This window comes from Dasypus novemcinctus, chromosome 8 (assembly GCF_030445035.2).
Source record: "Dasypus novemcinctus isolate mDasNov1 chromosome 8, mDasNov1.1.hap2, whole genome shotgun sequence".
Taxonomy (NCBI): Eukaryota; Metazoa; Chordata; class Mammalia; order Cingulata; family Dasypodidae; genus Dasypus; species Dasypus novemcinctus.
The window spans coordinates 72,380,011-72,395,126 of NC_080680.1; the positions used below are offsets into that span (position 1 = coordinate 72,380,011).

Consider the following 15,116-nt stretch of genomic DNA (forward strand, 5'->3'; position numbering starts at 1 on the left):
TTTGCTTTCTAACCCTAAAAATGTGCCTGTGATGCATGCTGTATTCCCCAGGAATGAAACATAGAGATTGATGTGATGATAAAACTATGAAGGGAAGAATAAAGCCTGAGAGATAAAAGTCTCAAAGGGAAATAAAATAGGGTAGCAGCTGCCCCCATCTTAATCGAAGCATAAATTTCAGAACAGGATCTGAGGTTTAATTACAAGCACATACTGAGAGAGAGTTTAGTGTGTATGTGTATGTGATTAAAAACACATATAGAATTCCTTTTATGCTTTATATGAAGAGTTTTTAGACCATTTCTGTAAATGGAAAACATTGCAAATGTGAAAAAAAAACAATTATTGAAAAACATTCATTTAGTAAATATTTATCAAAGAGTAACAGAATCAACAAAGGGCAGGGACTGTTTTAGGCATTGGAGTGGCAGCAGGCTAAAAAACAAATAATAACTCAGCATTCATGAAACTGATAGTTTGGAAAGTGCTTAGTTTATCTTTTCTCTCTGCACATACCTTCCCTGCTGTCACCCCACCCTCTGACAGAACCATTTTCTTATAGTATAGATTAGATTATATCACTTTTGATTTAAAACCACCATAACTGGGCACGCAAAATACTCCATTATAGCCACTTCATGTTAGTCCATTGCATTCCTCCTTGTGCCCAAGTGTCAAGCTTTTCATTCTCCAAATATAACCTTTATTTTTCTACTACAGTGTCTTTGTCACCAGGCTGTACCCTCATCCTAGAATGCCTTTATACCCATTTCCCATCAAATACAATTCTCCCCTCCTTTTGAGCTGGGCAACTAAAATGCCTCTTACATGTCAAAAACTTCTAATACTCCTATCAGTTTTAATAGAACTTCATCTTGGTTTTTGTAATTTCTTGAGTTCATTTTGTCTGTTGTGAGCTGTTAACATGTCTGTTTTTCTTTGTGAGTGTGAACAACTTGAGGACAGGAAAGGGGTGGTTGCTAATTTGTCCCTGGACAGATACTACCTTACATGTGGTAAACATTCAAATGTGTTTGGAAAGTAAATAAATACGTATACAGAAATAATGTAAGAGTCACATGAGACCAGGTGATGGAATCAGCTGCCACACTAAATTCTCAAGATTTTATTTTCAGAAGACCTCAGAATACGAACGGTTCCACAGGTGTGAAACCTCATTGCTCTCTGTGGAGACATTGCATACACAGATGTTAGGTTAAATGTTTTTCATAAACCACCATGGAAATCACATATCCCATTACATGGGGCATGAGATTATTGGAAGTGCTTTGGAATATCTCACCTTTTATAGCCTACCTTTATAACTTAATAATGCTTCAATGTGTGGACATATATTAATATAGTCCTGAGCTAGGCAAACTTTTACTTTAACTGCTCTAAGGAAAAATTGCTTCTAAGCGAAGCAACAGTACAATTTTTTATGGCTCTGTTATAACTTCTGAGATACAGAATTGGGAAGCCTTGACACTCTTTAAACCTTACAAAGAAGCTAACATGCATCCCCATAAAAAACCTGAAACTTCCATTCATACAACAGAAAATAAAAATTAATTTAAAACTAATATCAACTATAAATGTGTAACATATAAATTTTCTGTTCATTCTAAAAGATTTAACCTTTAACTGTGAAAATATATGAATTCAATGTCAAATCTTGTATGTTTCAGAGTGCCCTTCTAAATCAGATATCCCTATATGAAGCAGTGGAACACACTATCTCTTACATTCTAATCAACAAGATTCACTTCAAAAGACTGTGTAAAGAAAAGGGGAGTTATGTTTCTTTATAATACTTGGATCAAAATTACTCGTTGCATATTTTCTCCATATCAATGACTCATACATTACAGAGAGATAAAGTATATTAAAGAATAACAATATATGTTCCTACAAATAAAGGGGAGCTATTCCTTTATGACAATATTAATAATTACTAATTGCATTATTACATGATTATTTACCTTCAAAACAGACTTAATTTGAACTCCACTTCTTTCTTCTTTGAAGTCTGATGTTTTAATATGCAATTTCAATTTTTTAGAAAACATTGAAATTAACTCATTCAAGATGAACTTAAGACATAAAAGTTTAATTATATGCAGGGCTATAGTGTTCTTGCTATAATTAAATTCTAGATATGAATGCCATGAAGCATGGAATTGGGTTGAGCTTTCTTCCACAAACGCATCCTGCATTTTGATATGACTTACATGTATGGACTGGTAAAACTCTTCTAAATGTGGGTAACCTACCTTGCTGTTAAATAGGACAAAATTATCCACCAACCCTGTCCATCAAATAAGGATTTTGCTATGAGTTTGGTCATCTACATTCTTTCCAACAAATTTAAAATTTGTGATTATTGGCCTTTGTATTCTTCATGGTAACATCTTATAGACAAGTTATTAGAGGATTGAGAAGGGATGTTTGTTAAATTTAATAGACTCAATCATTTTTAAACACTTTGGAAGTCCTCATTTATATCCAAAAACTTGTTAGGCAAAAATTTACTCACTGAATTCCAATTACTTTATTTTACAGAAAATCAGAAAGTTACATTTGTAAAAATTTTAAAGAACTCAAGATTTAGCAAATAGAATAATCTTTCTTCATCTTTTTCTAAATTAATGAATTTCACTTACATTTTCTGTTTTTATACTTGAACTTAAAATTTTGCCTTGAGATTGCATAAATTCAAAGAAGCTGTAAAATCTTTGATGGTCTTAAATTCAAAGGACAAGAATAACTTGTGGTTTCCTCAAGTAATTATTGATAACAAATTTAAATTACATTGTAGGAGAGGAAGAGAATTAAATCAAAAGTAAAAGTAATATGACCAAAATATAGATCATACTTGAGAAAACAACAGAGAAAAGTAGGGAATAAAAGTACTCGAATAAGAGTATAATTTTTTCAGTTGTCAAGGCTAGAACAATAATTATGTCATTACATGACCATTTTAAATAATACTACAATGAACAAAATTTAAAATGCTTTTAAGGAACTAAGAAACAGATTAATAGTATACTATTCTGAATTGTAGTAACCTTGAAGCATATTTATAAGATCATGTACCATGAACTGATACATTTCTTTATCTTGTTAAATATAATGACTTAAAGGTAGTACTTTCCTGAGTGCACTTTCAAATGTAAAACTGTTTATGCCATTAGAGTTCAGAGTCATTGTATAGCGTGCAATTTTTGGCTATTGCATTAAATTAGCATCCATGGTATTTTTTGCACTTGCTTTATGTGTCTTAAAATAACTCCTCTTTCCTCTTAAAAGAAAAGGGACTCAATTATTATTATATACAGTCTCCTGAAGCAGACGGAGCCTCATTCTTCATCAACCTGTTCAATGGGCTTAGAAAACAAATAGAAAAGCTATACATTATTCAATAATCTTGGCAGCACACTAAAGCCTTTAGAGCAAATGATAAATGATCAGATGTTTCTTCTGAACCTTACCTGGTTTACTCTTTTTAAATGTCCAACCCTTGCTGTCTACCATGCAAAGCTCTTGGCCACTGGATGAAATCCAAACTGGGTAGTTGATCATGATATTCCAACATGTCACGGGCGGCAGCATCTCTCAGAGTCCCACAGGCCAACTGCTTGAAAAGAACCTGCAACAAACAAGATATTCCTTCATTTTAATTGAAAAGGAGTGAACCATGTCCTAGGGCCAGGAGGCATCACTGCCTAATCAATAAGGGGATCATAAAGGAGTATGTGAGGAGCTATAAATGCCTCTCAAGATACTGATAAACATTAGGGCCGGAAGACTGAAGTTTATGTGCTATGGAAGGTGTTTCGCAGAGTGCACCCTATTCTTCATGTTATAATTGATCTATTTAAGCTGTCAGTATAAATAAACATTGATAATAAAATTTATATACCATAATGTATACCTGCCTCTCCTTCATGTAGGTGACTGGTTGAAGAATTCGCAATATTTTTCTGACCCTCATCAGAAGGTTCTCAGGATAACCTGGCAAGGACCCACAACAGGGCAAAGCCCATCAGTAGCTAGAGGTGGTTGAATAAAGGACAGATTCATTTGTGAATTCGGATACTCCAGTCAATGTCAACATTGCTGTTGCAAAAATGGAGTTACATCTATTGGAGAACGTGTGAGAAACAGCTTTGAGGGAACATACACAAAGTGTTACAAATCAGTAGTCACCATTATCTTCAGGATATAGGAGAATAACTAGCATGAAACTAGCATGAACACATAGTAGCCAGAATGCACATAAAGGAATGACAATAGCCTAGAAGGTAATTAGATAACTAAATATGGGGCAATTTAACACATATTTAATAGTTCATCTATTTACTTACATATAATAAATATGGTGTTTAAACTTCAAACACAAGTGTGTTATATTTACAGAGAAAAACCCCATGCACAATAATGAACTCTCCTTGCATTGATACCTAACACACAAATAACTGTTAAAGAGAAATTTAGAAAGATACTAATGAGCAAATTGCTTATTGGTATCCCCAGGGTAGCCTTTAATAACTTTGAGTTTTTTTTTCCTCCACAACCACCAAATTTAGTAATGCATATGCAAAATCAAATTATTATTATTGTTATTATTTTCTGAGTAGTCCAAAAAAAGGGCTAGGTGGGGGACAAGTTATGATGTTTTTTGTAGATTCATAGTCATAGGTAAAAAAACTGATTTTTTAAACAAATCATTTTAATTGATACATATTAATAAAACCTACAATTCTTCCAAAGTGCACAATCAATGGTATTTGGTATAATCACAAAGTTGTTCATTCATCACTTCAATCATTATTAGAACATTTTCATTATTTCAATAACAACAATAAAAAACAGAGAAACAAACAAGAAAAATCTTTACCTCTCAATCTCTCTATGTTTCCCCTGCTGTACATAGCTGCTATCTCTGGCTATTCTTGCATAATTATTTATCTATTAAGCAGTTTTATTGAGATACATTCATATACCACAAATCTATCCAAAGCATACAATCAAAGGTTTTTAGTATAATCACAATATTGGGGATTCATTATCACAAAAAGTTTTAGATTTATTTCGTTACTCCAAAATGAAAAAGTCCACACCCCTTAGCATGCCCTCTTAGCCCTATATAACCACTAATCAAATTCATCTTTATAAAATGATTAATATTTACATTTTAAATAAATGGAATCATACAATATGTTACACAAAATATTTAGTTCAAAGTAACACAATCATATAGTACTTGTCCTTTTGTGTCTAGCTTGCTCACTAAACGTAATGTTATTCAGGTTCATCCATGTTGTCATATGCTTTATGACTTCACTTCTTACCAGCTACATAATATTCCATCATGTGAATACACCACAGTTTGTTTGTCCATTCATCAGTTGATGGCCACTGGGGTTGTTTCCAACTTTTGGCAACTGTGAATAATGCTGCTATGGGTGTACAGATGTCTGTTCATGTCGCTGCTCTCAGTTCTTCTGGGTATACATCCAGTAATGGTTTTGTAGGCTAACATGGAAAATCTATATTCAACTTCTTTAGGAACTGCCCATCAGCCAGGAAGGGCTGGTGGGACACAGCAGAAAAAATCTGTGGGTGAAAAACTAAGTCATATTAAACTGTGTCCCTCTCTCTCTCCTTTCTTGGGGGACGTGCATCCTCAACAATCAGTCCCAGTCAGAAGAGAGGGAGATTGAGAGGGTTGGCTCTCTCCAGTCCCGTGCTGGCAATCAGGGCAAACAATGGCACAGTCTCACAGGCCTGGAAGAGCTGGTGGGACAGAGCAGACCAAATTTGTGGGTCAAAAGTTGAGTCAACCTTAGGCTGTGTTCCTCTCTCTCCCCTTTACTGAGGCAGTGGATCCTTTGCCTGTAGCTAGCTCAGAGGTCTGCGAATTCTCAAAACAGATTTTGACAAGTCATAAAATATCCTCACGCACCTGAGAGCTTCAAGTATTCCCAAAAGACAGTGTGGAGACTTTGTTAAAAGGCACAGCAGTGAGGTATTCTTGATTGCAGGTTCAGCAAGAATGATAAAATTGTATGGGATTGAATGTAAACATATGCCTCAGACAAAAGTGCAACATTCAACACAAACCCTTAAAAAAAAAAAGACATGTAAATGGGCACCAAATGACCATGTTGCAATTCCAAACAGCAGTGTTACATTAAAGCTATTAGTGAAATACATTATTACCCACACACTCAGAGTGACATTTAGACACACAGATAAAATTTTCTAATCTGTTGATCCAAGCTCTGGTATTTATTAACCAAAAATCTTAGTAAAATTCTGGCTACAAGTATTTCTTATTCATGCAAAAAACTTATACTATTTTTTATGTTCTTTGAGGGTACTCTGAAAATTATCAAAACATTTCTCTTACCAACCAATCTCTTTTCATGAGTGGTAATTCTTTTCTAGCCCCTTGGGGGCGATGCAGTACACAGAAAGAAGCCATATACTAGTGAAGCAAATGATGGAAGTGTTCACAGTCTCTAAACTCCCAAACTGACTTTGAAGTGAGGAAGGTTTGAAAGCTACTTGCATTGCAAGCACCTATCTGCCCTATTTGATTACCCATACTTTAGCTCTGCTCCTTACCATAAAATGGAAATATGCAAGTCAGTCTAGCTACTTGCTTTCTAAAAAGGCTTTATTTCATTTTACAGGAACAACGCTATTAATTCTTTATGAAAAATGGTAGGTTTTGGGAAGCGGACTTGGCCCAGTGGTTAGGGCGTCCGTCTACCACATGGGAGGTCCGTGGTTCAAACCCCGGGCCTCCTTGACCAGTGTGGTGCTGGCCCAGGCGCAGTGCTGATGCACACAAGGAGTGCCCTGTCATGCAGGGGTTTCCCCCGTGTAGGGGAGCCCCACGCGCAAGGAGTGCGCCCCGGGAGGAGAGGCGCCCAGAGCGAAAGAAAGTGCAGCCTGCCTAAGAATGGCGCTACCCACATGGAGAGCTGACACAACAAGATGACACAACCAAAAGAAACACAGATTCCCGAGCCGCTAACAACAAAAATGGCAGGTTTTATGTATATTTTTTCAGTAGTGCCAGTTTTCCATTAACTCTTGATGTATTCATTATCCCACTTATTCATTCCAAATATTTTAACTGAATACCTCAGTTGTGCCAGACATGAGATTAGGTGTTACAGACACAATATGTAAAGACACAATCTTCTCACAAAAAGATTACCTTATCAAATGCAAATCAAAACCACAATGAGATACCACTTCACACCAACAAGGAAATCTATTTTTATTTTTTTAAAGAATTTTCCCATTTTTATTTTATTTTTTTAAGATTTATTTTTTATTTATTTCTCTCCTCCCTCCCCCTCTCCCCCCAGTTTTCACTGTGTGTTCTTCTGTGACCACTTCTATCCTTATTAGCAGTACCGGGAATCTGTGTTTCTTTTTGTTGCATCATCTTGCTGTGTCAGATCTCCATGTGTGCCGTGCCATTCTCAGGCAGGTTGTACTTTCTTTCGCACTGGGCGGCTCTCCTTCCAGGGTGCACTCCTTGCATGTGGGGCTCCCCTACGCGTGGGCACCCCTGCGTGGCACGGCACTCCTTGCACGCATCAGCACTGTGCATGGGCCAGCTCCACACGGGTCAAGGAGGCCTGGGGTTTGATCCGCAGACCTCCCATGTGGTAGGCAGATGCCCTATCCATTGGGCTAAGTCTGCTTCACAAGGATGCCTATTTTTAAAAAGTAATAGGTAGGATACAAAGAAATTGAAACTTTGGTGCATTGTTGGTGGGAATATGAAATTGTGCACCAACTGTGGAAAGCAATATGGTGGTTCCTCAAAAAGTTAAATAAAAACTACCATAGGGAAACAGACTTGGCCCAGTGGTTAGGGCATCCGTCTACCACATGGGAGGTCCACGGTTCAAACCCCGGGTCTCCTTGATCCGTGTGGAGCTGGCCCATGCACAGTGCTGATGCGCACAAGGAGTGCTCTGCTATGCAGGGGTGTCCACTGCATAGAGGAGCCCCACACGCAAGGAGTGCGCCCCATAGGGAGAGTCGTCCAGCTTGAGACAAAGTGCAGCCTGCCCAGGAATGGCACCACACACACAGAGAGCTGACACAAGATGACGTAACAAAAAAAGACACAGATTCTGGTGCCGCTGACAACAACAGAAATGGACAAAGAAACAAGGTGGGGCGAATGGACACTGAGAACAGACAACTGGGGGGGGGGAGGGGAGAGAAATAAATGAATAAATCTTTAAAAAAAAACCTACCATATAACCTGGAAAATTCCTTTTCTAGGTATATACCCAAAGAGAGTAAAAACAGGGTCTCAAAGAGATATGGCTCACCATTGGATATAGCAGCATAGTCACAATAACCAAAAGGTGGAAACAACCCAAGTGTCCATCAATCAATCAATCAATAAAATGTGATACAGTTACACAATGGAATATTAATTGAGCAATAAGAAAAAATGAAATCCTGACACATGCTGCAATATGGAAGAGCCTTGAAAAAGTTATGCTCAGTGAAATAAGAGATATACATAAGGACAAATATTTATGATGTCCTTGTAAGATATGTCTAGGAATATCAAATCCACAGCAACAGAAAGTAGATTAGAGGTTACCAGAGAATAGGGGAAGAGGGGAAAGGGAAGTGTATGTTTGGTGGATATGTGGCATATTTAAATAAAATTAATAATAAAAAGAGAATTATGATCTATCAAGTTCTGGTTTGTTAACACTTACTTGTAACAAGGAAAGGCACCAACATGGAATAAGATTGAACTAAATAGCTTTATAACAATACTGCTACATAACCACATCATGAGACTTCATGAAATTTTGTCAGTGAGTACAGTACTATAAGCCAAGGGCAAAGCTAACATATAAAAATGATCAATTCACAAAGTTGGCACATAGGAGGTATTATTAAATGTGATGGTTTTGTGACTCTTAACTCTTTCACAGTAAACCCATTTAGCTGACTGAATTAAAGTGGATCAGAAAATCCCAGCAATTAGGTTCTGATAGTATATTAACATTTCCAGCATCCAACACAAAGCTGATGCTCCAGACTAGTTGTATGTGAGGCATCATGATACATTTCTGCATGGTCTATGGCAACACAAGTTAGCAGATGTTTTCTGGGGGAAAAAAACAAACTATTGTACAATGAATAGTTTCACAAAATTTTTGTTTTAGCATTCTATTCATTTTGCCAAAGAAAATGCGTAAAACTATATTCTCCCCAAAGAGATATCCATGAGCTGATCATAAGAAGTTCTAATTCTCTGGCATTGATTTGGAACTTCATCCCAATATCAATTTTCAGAATGGAAAAAAAAAAGAAAAAAGAGGAGACTTAAGATAATTTTTCCACTGTTTTTCAAATATGTGGTTGAATAAGAACATAATAACTAAAGCTACAGCTAAAGATTATTAAAATATGCTTAGAAATTAAGTGATTTTATTAATATTTCTTCCAAATGATTTTTTTTCTTTTATTTTCTTGTTTTATGATTTTTGGGAGATTACTTTTTACTGGGGTGAGTAGTCTAAAAACAAGCTTTTTAAAAACACCATTCTTATTTTGGACAATCTTTTATTCTTTTAAAAATGAGTTCTTACTGGGTGCATTTCACTGTATATAAATTTTACCTCAGTAAAATTGATTTAAGTTTTGTTAAATTAACTTTTGACAATGTTCAAAGAGTTTCCAGATAGGGGCATGGATATACAAGACAGTATTGTGCATGAATTTAAAAAAAATACAAAACCAAAATAGTCTTCAAATAAAAGAAGGAGAAATTCAAACATGCTCAAACTCTTTTTTCTTGTTTCTAGGTCTGGCTTTAAAAGCTCTGTGATTGAAATTTGGTTTTTGCTTTCCCTTATACATACTACGACTACCCTTTTAGTCTGTCTTATTGCTTCAAAGAAAGCTTTCCAAGGGATCCTCTCAGCACTTAGGGTAGTGCAATATCATAGGATATTGATTTGTACTTGTTGATATGTTGCTCTTTGAATGCTATCTCGGGGATGTGTTTCATCTTCCCTGTGGACACAAGTTGCAATTGCAAAGTCCTTTGGGTAGCCAGCAGAACTAGAAGAATGCTCATTATTCTGAGAGCTCGGTGCATTTGTTAAATGACTGGTACAATCTGCAAGCTTTGTGTCTAAGTCACTCATTGCACCAAAGAAACATCAAGAAAATAAACACCAACAATATAGGAATAGGTAGGTTATCAAGGGTCAAAGTTATTAGAAATTTCGAATCTGTCCCCTCTTGTCAGTGATATTAGAAACAGGAGGGAGTCGCCAAAGTTAGTTACAAATATATTGCTTCTAAAATATTTTTAAAATTTTTATTTAGTTAGATGAAAAGGTCACACATTCTCTTTCTCAGTAGGCAGGGTTCATCAACTATAACTAAAATTTCAATTGCTGATTGCCTTCTGTTTTACATGTAGCTTCTCATTTGATATTCTCAAAACCCATATGAGGTAAGTACTATAATAAGAAATAAAAATCAGCAAGTTTAAGTTACTTGTCCAAGGTCACAGAACCTTTGACAAATAGAGCTGGGATTCTAATGCAGTTAATTGATACTGCCATACTATCAATTAACTGTACATTTTTAAGTAATCAATCTGAGAGATACTCTTAAATCCACAGATGAAAAAATGAGTCTAAGGGAAATGAAGTGCCAGAGGCCATTTAGATCAAGGTAGAATCTCGATAACTACCTTTCTAATATTGGCATCATGTCCAACAACTTTATAGATTCACAATTTACTTGAATTTAAACAGTTGTGTTTTGTCAGGTTTTATTTTAGAAAGAGGACACCATAGCCAACAAATAAAATAACAGGATGTCTGAATACTCCATTTTAAATGAGCTTAATTTTCTGAAAGCAACAGATGACAGCTCTCTCTCTTACTCTCTCTCTCAAACATTTTTTTTCCAGTAGGAAATTAAATAGACACAAGGAGAAGATTGCATCGATGGATTGTGACAAAGCCAGTGATTCAATCAAAATATAAATATCATTTTATAAGGTTAGCTACATTATTAATAATTACAAGCTTGAAGTAATAGTCTAAGATATTCTTTTTTATATTATTTTCATTTCAGAATCCCAGGAGAAAGCCCCCTAAGTGAGATAAAACAAGATTTAGTATAATTCTATCAATATCTGTGAGTCTACTATCTGATACTCCAACACAAACAATTCTCCATGTTTCCATCTTTGCTCAAAGATGCTTAACTTTGAATTTGATTATGATCTAGAAACTGTGATGATTAAAATGGGTTATATTTTGTATGTGCCCCCAAAAAACATTTCTTAAATCTAATCCAGTTCCTGTGGGTATGAACCTTTTGTCAGTAGGGTCTTTTAATGAATTTGGGTGTGGTCCAGCCCAAGGATGGGTCTTAATCCTATTAGTGGAGTACCTTATAAGTGGAATGAAATTCAAATAGAGAAAGAAAGCCACAGGAAGTAAGAAGCTGAACAGCAAAGGAACCCTGAAGAGAAGGTAGAAAACAGAAGACACCTCCATATGCCCTGCCATGTGACAACCTAAGGACCAAGAAGGAAGCCAGCCCTAGAATGTCAATCTTTAAGAAGAAAGCATCACCTTGATGACACCTTGATTTGGACTTTTTCCCAGACTCATATCATGAGGAAATAAATTACCATTGTTTAACTTCAACCCATTTTCTGGTGTTTGCTTGGGCAGCCTAGGAAACTAGAACAGTTGCATTTTCTTATAATGAGGAATCTGATTAGTCATATTCCCAAGTTTCCAGACCTGAAACTTGCCTCTATCTTTTATCCATCTTTCCTGAGTATTTTCTCCTTTCTATCCTCTCTTCTTTTCTTCCTCTTTTCTCCTCTCCTCCTTTCCTCCATTCTCTTCTCTTTCTTTTTTCATCCTTCCTTATACTCTCCTTTCTTTCTATTCATTTTGTTTTTTCATTTCAACAAATACTCTCTGGTCATTTATTATAAAGTTCCTTATATTGTGCGGGGCTCTGAGGACAGAAGTAAGTACAAAGCCCAGAATCCTGCTTAAGTACTGCTCATAGTCTAGGAGGCTGAACCGGAGAGTCAACCAATATATTATGGAAAAAAGGTAGGTGTGCAGCCTGCGCTGACTCCTTCAGAATATATGGGCCTTGAGTAGAAAATAGTTATTCGAATCTGATTGGCATGGCTTGGCCTGGTCAAGTGAAAACTTACAAACATGAACTGGAAAAAGCATGCTTAGCCTAAGAGCACTGCAAATAATGGTATAAGCACTGTTTTTGAGAACTGGCTTTGGTCCTTGGTCACCAATTTGAGTTACCTGCTTTATAGCTATTGAGGAATAACCACTGCTCCATTCCCCTGGTTTTGAGGGAACTCCATAGGTGGGTTCAAACTTCTCCCAGAGAATCCCTCTGGATTTACTCATCAAAATTTCCAATGAGTGTGGTTAATAATGTGGATATTTGGGCCCCACCCAAGAATTACTTAATCACCATTTCTGGAGTGAGTTTGGGGATTCTGCAGATGACAGTTCCCTAGATGACCCTTAAAACACTAATGTTTAAGAACCATGCTTCTAGAGCAAGGCCTCTTTTTGAAATTACTAATACTTTTCTACAAATTTAAGCTTATAATATTAATTTTCTTTAATTTGAAATAATTTAGCCTATTTTGGAACAATGATTCTTCCATGAATTACACACATTGAAAAATGTCCTTTAGTGGTCAATACTTTCTCTTTGAATATTTAAGAAAGTTATTTTATTTTATGTTCAATATGTGCATGATCTTCACTATTGTTTTGGTTTAACACAGCTTTAGTTTTCAATGACTGAAGATATTCCTTAAAGGTAGAAACAATTGTGGGCAGCTGGCATCATTGGAAATAGTAGACATCAGTCATAATAAGAAAGGAGGGATCAAATTCTCTTTTGTATAAGGAAGACCTGTGTCTATGATGGGAAACCAGAAATTAATGGGAAAGTATACCATGCTGGATGCTTTATAAACATGCTATCCTCTAGTCTTCACAGTAACCTGGGATATGGATGTTTTTATTCCCACTTGGTAGTTGAGAAGACCTAGGCTCAGAGGGATAAATAGTTTGGCTAAGGTCATAAACCCATGACTTCCTGATTCCACAGGCTACCCTCTTTCTAATACAGTAAATACTCTATATGTTATTTGTCCTATCCATTTGGGTTTTTTCCCCATTTTAAAAACACACTCAAAATAAAAAATGAAATAAATAAAAAATAAAAATAAAAACAAACTCAGATCAACCAACTATTCTTTCTCCCATTCTTAATGTTTCCCCTCCCATAACCACTCTGTTCTATTTTATTCCAACATCAGGTAAATTCAGGTAAAAGACAAGTGAGAGAAAATGTATTGTTTTATTTTATTTTATATTGTTTTATTCTATTGTTTATTTGTTTTGGATGTCCAGAAACCAATAGACTGCTCTTCCTACTATTAATAGCTCCTGCTTTTTATTAGAGGAGTGGTAGGGAAGTTGCTATTGAGTATAATCTTGGAGAGAAGATAAGTCTTTCTTTCTACTGCTGCCTGGGAGCGAGATGGCCAGACGGGGCTAGGGGCTGGATGTAAACCAAATTGAACAAATATGACCTAAACTTGGAAGTTTGAGGGAGTGATACAAAGATCAGTTTATCTATCTATCTATCTATCTATCTATCTATCTATCTATCTATCTATCTATCTATCTATCTAATCTAATCTGACATCTATCTAATTATTTAGAGGTCAGGCTCATAATAGTGGTTCCTAAAGCATTAGGTTTTCCTGCATTATGACCTTGGTTACTATTCTAGCACCTAATCTCCTTAGCATCCACATTTCTGACATAATGCCTATTTTTTTAAGACATGAATCTCCTTCTGTTAAATTCCTTTTGTACTCAAGCCAAAGTAATTTTTCCAATGTTTGTACTAAAAATCCTGATTGAAATTTTGTTTTCAAAGTTGATATAAAATCTACTAAGACCCAGTTAGGAACTCACCTAAACAAACTGGACTATTATGAAGAGAACAAAAGAAAAAGGCAAGAGAGGCAGGAAAATTAAAATTTGAATAAAAAAAAATTGTGGATGAAATTATAATACTTGTAGCAAAGTTTCCAATAAAATGGAAAGTTTTTATCTAGTAATTTTCAAATCAACCATTGGATATTTTAGCAAATGCCTTAATTAAGCTACTTAATGTTTTAAGGAGAATAGTTGACAATGAGTTCCAGATACCGTGGCACGGCAAAATAAATTTAGAGTAACAACACATTAAATTAGAAGTGATTTGTGTCACACACGGACCCACATACAGACCTTTTAAAATGACAACACCCCAATATAATCCATGCCAATTTATACTAATTTAGCTGACACTTTTCTAGTTCTGGAGCAATCATTAGCACAAAGGCCAGGATAATATCCAGGCTGGTATGCCTTTCCTAAGTCCTACTTTTCTTGGCTTTTTTGAGAAAAGATACTAGAATTTCCTTCTTTTTTTTTTTAAAGATTTATTTTTTATTTATTTATCTCCCCTCCCCTTCAACCTCCCCCCACTCCAGTTGTCTGTTCTCTGTGTCTATTTGCTGCGTGTTCTTTGTCCGCTTCTGTGTTGTCAGCGGCTGGGGAATCTGTGTCTCTTTTTGTTGTGTCATCTTGCTGTGTCAGCTCTCCGTGTGTGCAGCACCATTCCTGGGCAGGCTGCACTTTCTTTTGCGCTGGGTGGCTCTCCTTACCAGGCGCACTCCTTGCGCGTGGGGACAGGGACACTCCTGTGATGCACGGCACTCCTTGCGCGCATCAGCACTGTGCCTGCGCCAGCTCCACACGGGTCAAGGAGGCCTGGGGTTTGAACCTGCAGAACTCCCATGTGGCAGACGGAGGCTCCAACCACTGGGCCAAGTCCACTTCCCTAGAATTTCCTTTTAATTTGTTATTTTGTTTTCTAATTATCTAAGACTTATTCAGCAAAGAATTATTGGAACTTTGGAAAAGCTGGGTTTTTAAAAAACGAAGATGGAAGCGGTTTAC

General features: G+C 36.2%; 1 protein-coding gene across 12 annotated transcripts in view; it reads right to left on the bottom strand.

The window, feature by feature from the left end:
- Positions 1–15,116, bottom strand: part of LINGO2 (leucine rich repeat and Ig domain containing 2) — a 1,371,976-nt gene that overhangs the window by 356,660 nt on the left and 1,000,200 nt on the right. For all 12 annotated transcript variants that reach the window (XM_071216806.1, XM_058301965.1, XM_058301962.1 and 9 more), the window contains one exon: positions 3,492–3,649. The gene's annotated coding sequence lies outside the window, so the exon portion shown is untranslated. Of the gene's footprint in view, positions 1–3,491; positions 3,650–15,116 lie in introns of those variants that run through there.